A 14267-nucleotide genomic window follows, 5' to 3' on the forward strand; every position below is an offset into this window, starting at 1 on the left:
TTTAAGCCTCTTAAGTTGCTTCTCTTTTAAGCATATTTTAGTATACGTGTAACGACCCAAAAATCAAGGGTAAAAATTTCATTTTTAATATAGCTCAAACATTAATACCATTTATTTCAAACATTTCAAAACACCATTAAGTGAAACATTTATCAGAGTTCATCCGAAAATCATTCATTGTGGAAACCATAGGTGTGTGCACTGCGATCAATCCGAGCCCCCCAGAGCATACCCCACACACAATCCACATATCACATATCGTATTAGCTGTAAAAAGCTATCTCTACCGTTATCACATATCAATCAGCTATAAAAGCTACTCTACCACGTATCACATATCAAATAGCTATAAAAGTTCTCTCTACCATTAGCACATACCAATTAGCTATAAAAGCTACTTCTGCCACATATCACATATCAAATAACTATAAAAGCTATTTCTACCATTGGCACATATCAGTTAGCTATACAAGCTATCTCTACCGTTAGCCAAAAAGGCTATCTCTACCATTAGCCACAAGGCTATCTCTACCATCAGCCACAAAGGCTATATATACCATTAGCCACAATGCTATCTCTACCATCAGCCATAAAGGTTGTCTCTACCATTAGCCACAAAGGTTATCTCTACCGCATATCACGCATACATACATATCACACACCTCTACATAACAAATATACCAACTATCATAAAATGGGCCGGCCTTGGTGCCTTAGACACATTGGTATGGTGAGAAGACTCACCTCGCACTGCAGAACTGATAAGCTGAAATCAGACATATCCCACACACTGCTCCTTCTCAACTGCCCAAAATCATCAGGTGGTTAACTTGACACAAACCCATAAATACCCTCAGGTCAACCCTGGTCAAAGTCTATGTCTGTAGTCAAGGTCAACAGTCCATATTGACCTCGAATCGTCGAGTACAATTACCCACTCGTCGGGTTCCTCGCTTAACTCGTCAACTCGCCGAGTCACCCGAGAGACTCGTCGAGTTCCTTATTGTTTACGGCCGTAAACTCCCAACCGTACACTCTTGACCGTGAACCCTTGGTCGTGAACCTTTGGCCGAATCGTCGAGTTGATAAAAGAACTCGGCGAGTCCATTTAGTTCTACTCGTTTTCGGCCTTTTACAGTGGAAACCAAAGCTCCAAATCACAGATCCAACCACTTATGGTGTAGTTACCACGTAAAGTTGCAAACTTTACGTGTTATGCAAAGCATCCAAGGCTAGAAACACTTAATAAAAGCTTGACAAGGGACTTAGAGCATGAAGGGGGCCAAGACTTGATAAAGTTAGCAACTTTAAGTCCCAGAGGCCCTGAGATATCCAGATCTAAGGCCATATGCTCATATCAAGCTCAAATCCAAGAATGATCCCAAACCATGCTAATAATGGCCAGAAACTTCCATAGAAGGAAATCTAAGCAATGAAAAGCCAAGGTTTCGACTTTATACCTCAAAGTAGCTGCAACACTGGAGGAAATCCCGGATCTACTGCTTTCCATTCAATACAACCTCTTCAAGCTTCAAGTTCCTTCCAAAAGAGCACCATGAATCACTCTCCAAGCTCACCCACACACACTTAAAGAGAGGGAGGGCACGAACTAGGGTTTCTCTGGACAAAGGGGGAAATAAGGGAGGCTGCAATTGAGACATAAGCCCTTTAAATAGGGTATCAATCCCTAAAATTTAGGGTTTCCTCTACAGCGCCTACTCGCCGAGTCGGAGCCTTCCGACTCGTCGAGTAGGGTCGAAATCCCGCGATCCTTTAAATGACTCTACTCGTCGAGTTGGAGCTCCCAAATCGCCGAGTCCCGGCACCAAAACCCTAAAAATGTGCATCCATTAAGCAATTCCTGGAACAGGTGTTACAAGTCTCCCCCACTTGAACTAGACTTCGTCCTCGAAGTCTGCCGACGTAAAAGTCTGGGTATTGCTCTCGCATCTCCTCTTCCGGATCCCAAGTCCATTTGGAGCCCCTTCGGTGCTGCCATTGCACCTTTACCAATCTTATTTCCTCATTCCGAAGACCCTTGGTCTTCCTATCAAGAATCGCAACCGGCTTCTCAATATAGTTCAGGCTCTCACCCACCTGAATATCGCCAACGAAACGACTGCGGACTCGTCAGTGACACACTTTCGAAGCTGAGACACGTGGAAGGTGTTGTGAATTTGGCTAAGCTCCTCTGGTAGACCCAAGAAATATGCCACCTTGCCCACCCGCGCCGAGATCCTGAACAAGCCTATATACCGAGGCCCCAGCTTGCCCCTCTTCCGAACTTGATAATCCCTTTCTAGGGCAACACCTTCAACAACGCAAAATCCGAAAATGAATGAATTCCTTGCAACCTAATCACACCTGCTCCATCTGAAATCTGAAGTCTCAAGATGGTCTGTCTCCCTGACAGACTGCCCACTCTGAATCATCATCGAGCTAGTTCCACAAGAAAACCAATCTAAATAGAATACTTCCTACTCGCAATACCTTGAGGCTTCCTACAGAACATAGTCACCGATCAACTGAGGCTAACGAATAACAAGCAATTCACACACAGACCTAAAGTCCCTGAAGTCGCTCCTACTCCTCTTGCTGTCGTATGGCTGTTTTTCAGAAGAACAACTGGGGACCTCCCTGGCCCCAACCTGTCTACCAACTGTCCGGGACACCGTACCCCTACCCGATTACTGAGCCAAACCACACTCAGCAGTCCCCTGCGACCTCCGAAGGATATATCGTCTAACCATAACTGCCCTATCTCCTTCCATCCGACTGATCCATCCAATTATGATAGGCTGACAACCCGTCGCCACTGAATCCGATCCAAAAACGCGAATACTACCAGAAGAGTTGTAGTCTTACATCATACCCGGTCTCCTTCGATCTACCGTTTCCTGATTCCAACATGTCGTGGCTTTATAACAACTAGAGCCACCCGCGACACATCCCAATGACTTAAACCACCATCAAACGAACCTGTTCACCAACATGGAATTCTGCCCTCGATGACCTTGTCATATAGATGCCCCACATCCCACCTCGCTGAAACGAGATCCTACACGAATTCCGATTTGGATTCCTATCCAAATCCGAATTGTTACTCCTCTCCCATCAAGAGTTCCTCAAATCGGCATTTGCATAATGCCCCATGACTTCCCGTCATCCTTTACTTAACCAATTAATAAATATCCTTAGCCGATTCCCTGAGACTTCCAGTATTACACCCGGTCCAACCACCAGGTTCCTATGAGATCCCAAAACAGGGCTACCCAGCCGCAGCCCTACAGAAACATGCACCACTCAACCACAAGATCATGTATCACAAGGTCCAACCCTTAGCTCAACAGTCTCTACCGGTTCTAATCTAAACTCCCATACACGTCCGGGCTTGCCCCCGGATAACTGATCGATCAACCACCTCGAATCCTAATCCTAACTAAGCTGTGGCTCTCCCACAACCCTGCGAACTAGCCTACCCTAGTCCAAATCACCTGAAAGAATCCGTGAATGCTACGGCACCCCCACAGTCTTACAATACTATCTACAGCTAGTGAATGCTACGGCTCCCCCGTAGTCTTACAACACTATACCCTAACTGACCATTAGTGAATGCTACGGCTCCCCCGTAGTCTTACATCACTTTCACCCCATCTGAACATTAGTGAATGCTATGGCTCCCCCGTAGTTTTATAACACCTTCACCCTTGCTTCTGACCCGGATGCCCAGACGGTTCTCCCCCACTTAGATTCAACTAAGTCCGCTCTGCACACGAAAATTGCATGATTCCTAATCCTCATTACGTTCCAATGCTCACCTTGCTGGCGACCGGTGCTTACCAAAGCTAGAACACCATGCATACCCCTTCCAAACAACACAATTCCCGAAAACCAACTAACACATCTTGCGCCCCAACAATCCCAATGACTCTGGTTGTTCACATTGTTATCACACTCAGATCTCGGAGTCCAAAGGTCGGATTCTCCCACAATACTTCAGCGACATCATAATTCCCTCGTACGAACTCTTGAACCAACCCCGACCATACTCAAAATGACACTCAATTGCTGGAAAAATCCGCGATATAACAGGAGATGATCCCGTACTATTCCACCCAAATCACAATATGCAGATGACATATAGGTCCTCTTGAAGGTGCGTATAACTCAACCATCACCATAGATAACAACCAACGATATGCCTATCCATGCTCGCACCCTTGTCTGTTGGAGTTCCGATCTGCCCAATCTGTCCTTGCAAGTGGGGCCCCTCCCTGCTGGGCTCCGACTCTACCCTCTCGTCCAAATAGTGATCTAAAAACTAGCCGGAGCGGATGCACTCACCGCTCCTCTCTGATTCTCAAACGGTCGACCTCATTGTCACCCTTCTGATCGCAACAAATATAACGAGCTTGCCCCCTGTGGGCAATCCCTAACAATGTGACCAAACCTGCTACACCCGTAGCAACTCGGATCACTGAACATAATCCGACAACAACTCAGATCACTGAACATAATCCGACAACGACTCAGAGCAATCACGGTAGACACAGATTCCGCTCCGCATGGTACATTCGTCTGAAGATCTCTCAAAGATTCCTCGACATGATGAATAGCATCTGACAACCCTTGCTATCCCAAACAATAGCAGAAAACCGACCCGAGATCCAACTTATCACGATACCCAAGTGATACAATCACCCAATATCCACCGGAAGTGGCCGAAGATAGCATATCCACAACATCTGAAGGAATCCTAACCACCTCCCCCTGCGATGTCTCAACTGTCCTGATAGCCTAACGCAACCCCTCATTCCGATCCCAATCACAATTCAAACCCTTGGAACGAAACTTCATCGCACAGTTTCTGCAACTTTGCACTGGATCCGAACCTGCTGGCCTTTCCATTACTGATCCAACTCTTGGGACCCCGCCTAAACCCTCCAATAAATTCACTTGATCTAAACCTATCTTGTTGGGGTACTCCTAATCAATATTCCGTCCTTGGCTCTGTGATCCACACCATTCAGGGTCTCACACCCCGACACCCTCACCAGTTCAATTGCCAATGGCTGAACTACAGTAGTTGGAGCAACCTCTGCTCTAAGCCAACTATAAACTATTCCCTACACGTGATTTCCAATCCCGGAAATGCAATAGATTACATACTCAATCCCTGCCGCCTGATACCAGAGATCCAAGGCGAACTCAAAATTCCGGCAGTCCTTCCACTATTTGGCTCACCACTGGAGCCGGGTCCAACCCCTGGTCCTTCTCTTTGTGTGCTCATCCACGTTCTGCACAGCAGCTATCCCCACAGTCTGATTATAATAAAAAATTCTCTTTCCCAGGATTCTTAGATTCTTCAAGACTCTCACTGATTCGAGTATGGATCCTGTGCTTTCAGTAGTACGGGCCCATACTACCTTCCACACCTATCCATACTTTCCTCAGCAATCCTCCCGAATCCTCTAAGTCACCTACCCCCTTGATGCATAGAATATCCGCTTTACCGCAACACAATATCCACTGAGGCACCTCTAGGTTGCCCCTAGGCTTCCTAACCTCACCGAACCGCCCCACAAACTCACTGGAGCATATCATAGGCTTTCTTAGGTTCCCAACCTCACCCTGCCATCAGCTGCTGAGGAACTCCTCATGATGCTAGCCATCCATCTCCTGGATATCGTCATATCCACTTAGTGGCTGACTCCCATCACTCAAGAGTTCCACAAAGTACGAAGCAAGCAACATTCGTGCAGAAACACTCCGATCCAAAGAACTGCCATAGAACATTCCACCCACCTATCGCGACTCACGCTATCCACATCCATCCGCCCTCACTGACGGTTGCCTTATGCATGCAAATTATACACAGAACAAGATCTAATAGACTTTTGAATAATAGACTTTACCCTAGGACCACAACCAGACAAGGAACAGGAAATAAGGCCAAATAAATTATTCTAAGGCTATAAGATCCTAACCGTATGCAATTTTGAAAGCATACACATAGCAGTTACAAATACCAATTATCATTCTCATTCCAGCATGGCATCCAATATTCTCACGGCTACAAGCACCACATATCAGGCCAACCTATTGTTGACTACTCAGCACTAGCATGCAAGTCTACCAGCTCATACCACATATACAGGCATCTCCCCTAGCGCTAACTAGCATGCGATTCACAGATTCATAATCAAATCATAACAGATAACAAATGTGGGTATTCTGGGGAAACTTACTTGAGCTCGATTGATTGCATGCACCACACCCTTTCTTGTCTTAGAAATTCTTTACTTAAATTTTTTTTTTCTTTTGAAAGCTTTACAGATTCTCAGTTTGAGTTCAGACTCACCCGAAAGTATGTCCGAATCCCTCAAACCAAGGCTCTGATACCAACTTGTAACGACCCAAAAATCAAGGGTAAAAATTTAATTTTTAATATAGCTAAAACATTGATACCATTTATTTTAAACATTTCAAAACACCATTAAGTGAAACATTTATCAGAGTTCATCCCAAAATCATTCATTGCGGAAACTATAGGTGTGTGCACTGCGATCAATCCGAGCCCTTCATTTCCGAATCGATGCAACCTGAAACCAAAATTGTAAACCATAAGCACAAAGCTTAGTAAATCCCCCAGAGCATACCCCACACACAATCTACATATCACATATCGTATTAGCTGTAAAAGCTATCTCTACCGTTATCACATATCAATCAGCTATAAAAGCTACTCTACCACGTATCACATATCAAATATCTATAAAAGCTCTCTCTACCATTAGCACATACCAATTAGCTATAAAAGCTACTTCTGCCACATATCACATATCAAATAACTATAAAAGTTATTTCTACCATTGGCACATATCAGTTAGCTATACAAGCTATCTCTACTGTTAGCCACAAAGGCTATCTCTAGCATTAGCCACAAGGCTATGTCTACCATCAGCCATAAAGGCTATCTCTACCATTAGCCACAAGGCTATCTCTACCATCAGCCATAAAGGTTGTCTCTACCATTAGCCACAAAGGCTATCTTTACCGCATATCACACATACATACATATCACACACCTCTACATAGCAAATATACCAACTATCATAAAATGGGCCGGCCTTGGTGCCTTAGACCCATTGGTATGGTGAGAAGACTCACCTCGCACTGCAGAACTGATAAGCTGAAATCAGACATATCCCACGCACTGATCCTTCTCAACTGCCCAAAATCATCAGGTGGTTAACTTGACACAAACCCATCAATACCATCAGGTCAACCCTGGTCAAAGTCTATGTCTGTAGTCAAGGTCAACAGTCCATATTGACCTCGACTCGTCGAGTACAATTATCCACTCGTCGGGTTCGTCGCTTAAATCGTCAACTCGTCGAGTCACCCGAGAGACTCGTCGAGTTCCTTGATGTTTACGGCCGTAAACTCCCAACCGTACACTGTTGACCGTGAACCTTTGGCCGTGAACCTTTGGCCGTAAACCCTTTGGCCAACTCATCGAGTTAATTAAAGAACTCGACGAGTTAATTTAGTTCTACTCGTTTTCGGCCTTTTACAGTGGAAACCAAAGCTCCAAATCACAAATCCAACCACTTATGGTGTAGTTACCATGTAAAGTTGCAAACTTTACGTGTTATGCAAGGCATCCAAGGCTAGAAACACTTAATAAAAGCTTGACAAGGGACTTAGAGCATGAAGGGGGCCAAGACTTGATAAAGTTAGCAACTTTAAGTCCCCAGAGGCCCTGAGATATCCAGATCTAAGGCCATATGCTCATATCAAGCTCAAATCCAAGAATGATCCCAAACCAAACTAATAATGGCCATAAACTTCTATAGAAGGAAATCTAAGCAATGAAAAGCCAAGGTTTTGACTTTATACCTCAAAGTAGCTGCAACATTGGAGGAAATCCCGGATCTACTGCCTTCCATTCAATACAACCTCTTCAAGCTTCAAGTTCCTTCCAAAAGAGCACCAAGAATCACTCTCCAAGCTGACCCACACACACTTAAAGAGAGGGAGGGCACGAACTAGTGAAAGAACCCCTTTCTAAACTTTCATATTTCTGAAAGACCTAAACTTTCATACTTGACAATATAGTTACTCCAAAACATGCTACATGCATATTTATAAAACAATATCTTACATTGATAAAGTGATTACAAAAGATTGGATACAAACTGACTATGTTTTAATATTTTACATAACTACCCAGGATATTGTAATTTTATACAAACATAAACCGAAATACAAAAGTAAAATTACAACTATTCTAAACCTTCCAACAGTATATGACTATACTGGTTACTTATCTCCTGCAAATTTGTTAAACATTGAGAGGGTAAGCGGTGACGCTTAGTGAACTCAATAATAGATACAATATAACGTTATGCCATATATATATATATACTTCAATATGCCAGAAGCAAGGAGGAACAAGGAACAACAAAGGCATATGTGAATAATGCGAAAAGCTTTCCATATCAATCAATGAGACATAACAATTTCCATACTTGATATACAATCAATAAAGTTTCAGCACAAGTGGCACAGAAAATACTCAGGAATATCATTTTGCTAGAATATTCAGGCTTTCAGCCTTATCTTAGCATACTGCCGAAGCCAAAGTGATGCCTGTGTCATACACTTCATGGTCAACGGTACATACCAATACCCAAGTGATACCTATGTCATACACTTCGTGGTCAGAGGTATAACCTTGCTATAAAAATAGCAGAAATAATAACACGAGATGATAACATGGAAAAGCACATAGCACATATAACACATAACATATAATTGTTCCTATATATTAAACTCACCGTGAAATAATCGGGGGTTAAAATAGTAATTTGGGCAACACTTCGGCTCCAAATATAACTTCCTTCGTTGAAAACCGGGAGATTTATTGAAAACCGGGCCCTGCGAGGGTTGGGCTTCAAAACCGAAAAAATAAATTTTTCGGGCTCTCCGGGCACTTCGGGGTGTATTTCGGGCGTTCAAATTAATACCGGGGCTTCGGGGGAAGTCGGAATGAAAGAAATATAGGTTAAGGGGTGAGATTTGCCAATTTTCTAACCTTTTCTCGGGAGGGTTCGCAGGCACTATTTATAGTGCAAAGGTCGGCCGAGATCGGACGCATGGAAGCAGGAGAAGCGAGGCGCGTGGCAGCAGCGAGGGGCTCCGGGTGGCTTCGCATGCGAGGGGCCAGCGAGGTTCGGAAGGACACGCGGCTCGTGCGAGAGCTCGCCACCGAAGTCATACGTGTAGTCAGCGGATTGGACCGTAGCTCGGACTCGGAAGGAACGCGACACGCGTCGGACACGAGGTAGGTGACTCACTGAGATCGGATGACGTGGCCTATTCCGGATCTTATCCATGCGAAAATTCTCGGAAATTGTGCCCAAATCTTCTAAAATCCATAACTTTCGCATACGGGCTCCGTTTTTGATGTTCTTTATATGTACGCGTAGGTAAAATCATGATCTACAACTTTTGTTTAGATTTCGTCGGCTAATTTGGACTTTATTTTTAATATTATTATTTTTAACAGACCGGGACAAGAAAATCCGTTAAAAATTCATAACTTCTTCATCCGACATCCGTTTTCATCTGTCTTTTTACCGTTGTACTACTATTGACGAGACCTTCGATTCTCGTTTAGGTTGTGTTGGCTAAAATTCACTCGATCTAAGATTCGAGTTTTTTGGTGTCTACTGCTAAGCTGAAAAGTAGAAAAATGATAACTTCCTCATACGAAACCAGATTTTTGCGTTATTTTTATCAAAATTCTCTGTTTAACAAATACTACGAATTTAATTTACATCACCAAGGCTAAAAAGTGGTTTATCACAAACTCACTTTTTACGTCATTCATTGCCGTGCCGGTTTTGTCGCGTATCTTCGATTGGTCATAATTTCTTCGTTATAACTCGGATTTCGATGAGGTTTTCGCCTAAATCTTTCTAACGAGATTCTTTACAACTTTCAATAATAAAATTTTACTTATTTCAAATTTATATGTTCGCTAAATTTCACTATTTGGCTTTTAATTGGAATCTCATAAGACTTCCAATATTTTATGAGTGATTCTAAACATAGTTTTACTTCATTTCTAGTAAAAACTATCTGTTAGAACTCAACACTCAATTTCACATAATATTTCATAATATTATTAACTTTTCAAATTACATAACACGATTTCAAAACGTGTATGTTACAAATTTGTAACATACACGTTTTGAAATCGTGTTATGTAATTTGAAAAGTTAATAATATTATGAAATATTATGTGAAATTGAGTGTTGAGTTCTAACAGATAGTTTTTACTAGAAATGAAGTATAACTATGTTTAGAATCACTCATAAAATATTGGAAGTGTTATGAGATTCCAATTAAAAGCCAAATAGTGAAATTTAGCGAAAATATAAAATTTGAAATAAGTAAAATTTTATTATTTAAAGTTGTAAAGAATCTCGTTAGAAACATTTAGGCGAAAACCTCGTCGAAATCCGAGTTATAACGAAGAAGTTATGACCAATCGAAGATTTGCGACAAAACCGACACGGCACCGAATGACGTAAAAAGTGAGTTTTTGATAAACTACTTTTTAGCCTTAGTGATCTAAATGAAATTCGTAGTATTCGTTAAACCGAGAAGTTTGATAAAAAGAACGCCAAAAGCTGACTTCGTATGAGGAAGTTATGATTTTCTATGTTTCAGCTTTGCGGTAGACATCTAAAACTCGAATTTTAGATCGAGTGATTTTTTGCCGAAACAACCTAAACGAGAATTGAAGATCTCATCAATAGTAGTACAACGGTAAAAAGTCTGACGAAAACGAATGTCGGATGAAGAAGTTATGAATTTTTAACGGATTTTCCTGTCCCGGTCTGTTAAAAATAATAATATTAAAAATAAATTCAAAATTAGCCGACGAAGTCTAAACGAAAGTCGTAGAGCATAATTTTCCCTACGCGTGCATATAAAGAACGTCAGAAACGGAGGCCGTATGCAAAAGTTATGGATTTTAGAAAATTTGGGCACAATTTCCGAGAATTTTCGCATGGATAAGATCCGGAATAGGCCACGTCATCCGATCTCGGTGAGTCACCTGCCTCGTGTCCGACGCGTATCGTGTTCCTTCCGAGTCTGAGTTGCGGTCCAATCAGCTGACTACACGTATGGCTTCGGTGGCGAGCTCTCGCACGAGCCGCGTGTCCTTCCGAGCCTCGTTGGCCCCTCGCATGCGAAGCCACCCGGAGCCCCTCGCTGCTGCCATGCGCCTCACTTCTCCTGCTACCACGCGTCCGATCTTGGCCGACCTTCGCACTATAAATAGTGCCTGCGAACCCTCCCGAGAAAAGGTTAGAAAATTGGCAAATCTCACCCCTTAACCTATATTTCTTTCATTCCGACTTCCTCTGAAGCCCCGATATTAATTTTAACGCCCGAAATACACCCCGAAGTGCCTGGAGAGCCCGAAAAATTTATCTTTTCGGTTTTGAAGCCCAACCCTCGCAGGGCTCGATTTTCAATAAATCTCCCGGTTTTCAACGAAGGAAGTTATATTTGGAGCCGAAGTGCTGCCCAAATTACTATTTTAACCCCCGGTTATTTTACGGTGAGTTTAATATATAGGAACAATTGTATGTTATGTGTTATATGTGCTATGTGCTTTTCCATGTTATCATCTCGTGTTATTATTTCTGCTATTTTTATAGCAAGGCTATACCTCTGACCACGAAGTGTATGACATAGGCATCACTTGGGTATTGGTATGTACCGTTGACCATGAAGTGTATGACACAGGCATCACTTTGGCTTCGGCAGTATGCTAAGATAAGGCTGAAAGCCTGAATATTCTAGCAAAATGATATTCCTGAGTATTTTCTGTGCCACTTGTGCTGAAACTTTATTGATTGTATATCAAGTATGGAAATTGTTATGTCTCATTGATTGATATGGAAAGCTTTTCGCATTATTCACATATGCCTTTGTTGTTCCTTGTTCCTCCTTGCTTCTGCCATATTGAAGTATATATATGACATAACGTTATATTGTATCTATTATTGAACTCACTAAGCGTCACCGCTTACCCTCTCAATGTTTAACAAATTTTCAGGAGATAAGTAACCAGTATAGTCATATACTGTTGGAAGGTTTAGAATAGTTGTAATATTACTTTTGTATTTCGGTTTATGTTTGTATAAAATTACAATATCCTGGGTAGTTATGTAAAATTATTAAAACTTAGTCGGTTTGTATCCAGTCCTTTGTAATCAATTTATCAATGTAAAATATTATATATATGAATATAGCATGTAGCATGTTTTTGGAGTAACAATATTGTGAAGTACGAAAGTTTGGGTCTTTCAGAAATATGAAAGTTTAGAAAGGGGTTCTTTCAATCCATACAAAGTCAGATTTTGGCGTTCTTTTTATCAAAATTCTCGGTTTAACAAATACTACGACTTTCATTTAGATCACCAAGGCTAAAAAGTAGTTTATTAAAAACTCACTTTTTACGTCATTCGGCGCCGTGCCGGTTTTGTCGCGGATCTTCGATTGGTCATAACGTCTTCGTTATAACTCGGATTTCGATGAGGTTTTCGCCTAAATCTTTCTAACGAGATTCTTTACAACTTTCAATAATAAAATTTTACTTATTTCAAATTTTATATTTTCGCTAAATTTCACTATTTGGCTTTTAATTGGAATCTCATAAGACTTCCAATATTTTATGAGTGATTCTAAACATAGTTTTACTTCATTTCTAGTAAAAACTACTGTTAGAACTCAACACTCAATTTCACATAATATTTCATAATATTATTAACTTTTCAAATTACATAACACGATTTCAAAACGTGTATGTTACAAATACCTCCTCCTTTTGAGGATTTCGTCCCCGAAATCACAACGATTTAGACAAATGAGGATATTTCGCTCTTATATCATTCTTATTTTCCCTAAGTATAATTTGGGCCTCGATGGTGTTTTCACTTGACGTGCACCAACTCCAAGACATATGCACAAAACATATCTTCTACCGTTTTGAATTATTCTTTCCGTCTGACCATCTGTTTGGGGATGATAAGCTGTGCTGAGGGCAACTCGAGATCCCAATTCATGTTGGATACTAGCCCAAAAGTGAGAAGTGAAACGAATATCACGATCAAAAATAATCTTTAGTGGCACACCATGTCTCGCCACAACTTCGTCTAAGTAAACTTGTGCGTATTTCTCCATTGGAGTCGTTTCACGTATGGCGAGAAAATATGCACTCTTAGTCAGCCGATCGACAATTATCCAAATGTTATTATTCTATATAGCAGTCTTTGGCAATTGGAGCAACATTAGGTATAAGATCAATTCGGAATTCTACTTGCCTATCCGGGGGTAGTTCAGGCAATTCGTCGGGGGAAAACATCAAGGTATTCATTAATGACGGAATTCTCAATTACAATTTTCTTCCCTTCTTTTGAGATATCAACTGTATAAGTCGGATAAGTAGAATATCCCTTCGATATAAATTTACGAGTTTTTAAGAAAGAAATTATTATTTTCACCATAGACATAAATAGAATCTTCCCTTTCGATAGGGATGAGTACTATCTTTTTGTAGCACAAGAATTTTGCGCGGTTCTTTGACAACCGATCCATGCCAAGAATAATATCAAAGTTGGGCAAGGAGATAGGAATTAGGTTAGCAAGAAGATTATAACCTTCAATTCCTATGACACTATCTTTATACACTTTATCAGCAAGTACTGATATACTTCCTATGTTATATATATGAAATGATTGGACAAATGCGTAACAAGCGATTTGAAAAGAATATTCGAATTCTCGAGACACAAAAGAATATGAAGCATTGGAATCAAATAAGATGTGAATAGGTCTGGATTTGACGAGAAATGTACCTGTCACAATATTCAGGTTCTCGCGTGCCTCTTCTACGGTAATCTGGAATACACAACTTTTAGCTTTTGGCACCTTCTCCCTTTTTAGTTGGAGTACTCTTTGATTGTTGAACGAAAACTTGACTCCCCACCATTTGAATAGTAAGAGTAGGGCAGAAACGTTTCTTGTGGCCAGTAACACCACATGCATAGCAAGTAACATCTCTAGCTAATGATTGCTCAATCCTTTAATGAAGATCGTTATATTTCTATCGACTACCTCGACCATCTACTTCTTCAATATTCCTACTGAAGTTTCGTCACTATACAAGACATGGTTCT

The sequence above is a fragment of the Lactuca virosa genome, chromosome 4 (assembly GCF_052849685.1).
Source record: "Lactuca virosa cultivar CGN04683 chromosome 4, Lactuca_virosa_CGN04683_v6, whole genome shotgun sequence".
NCBI lineage: Eukaryota > Viridiplantae > Streptophyta > Magnoliopsida > Asterales > Asteraceae > Lactuca > Lactuca virosa.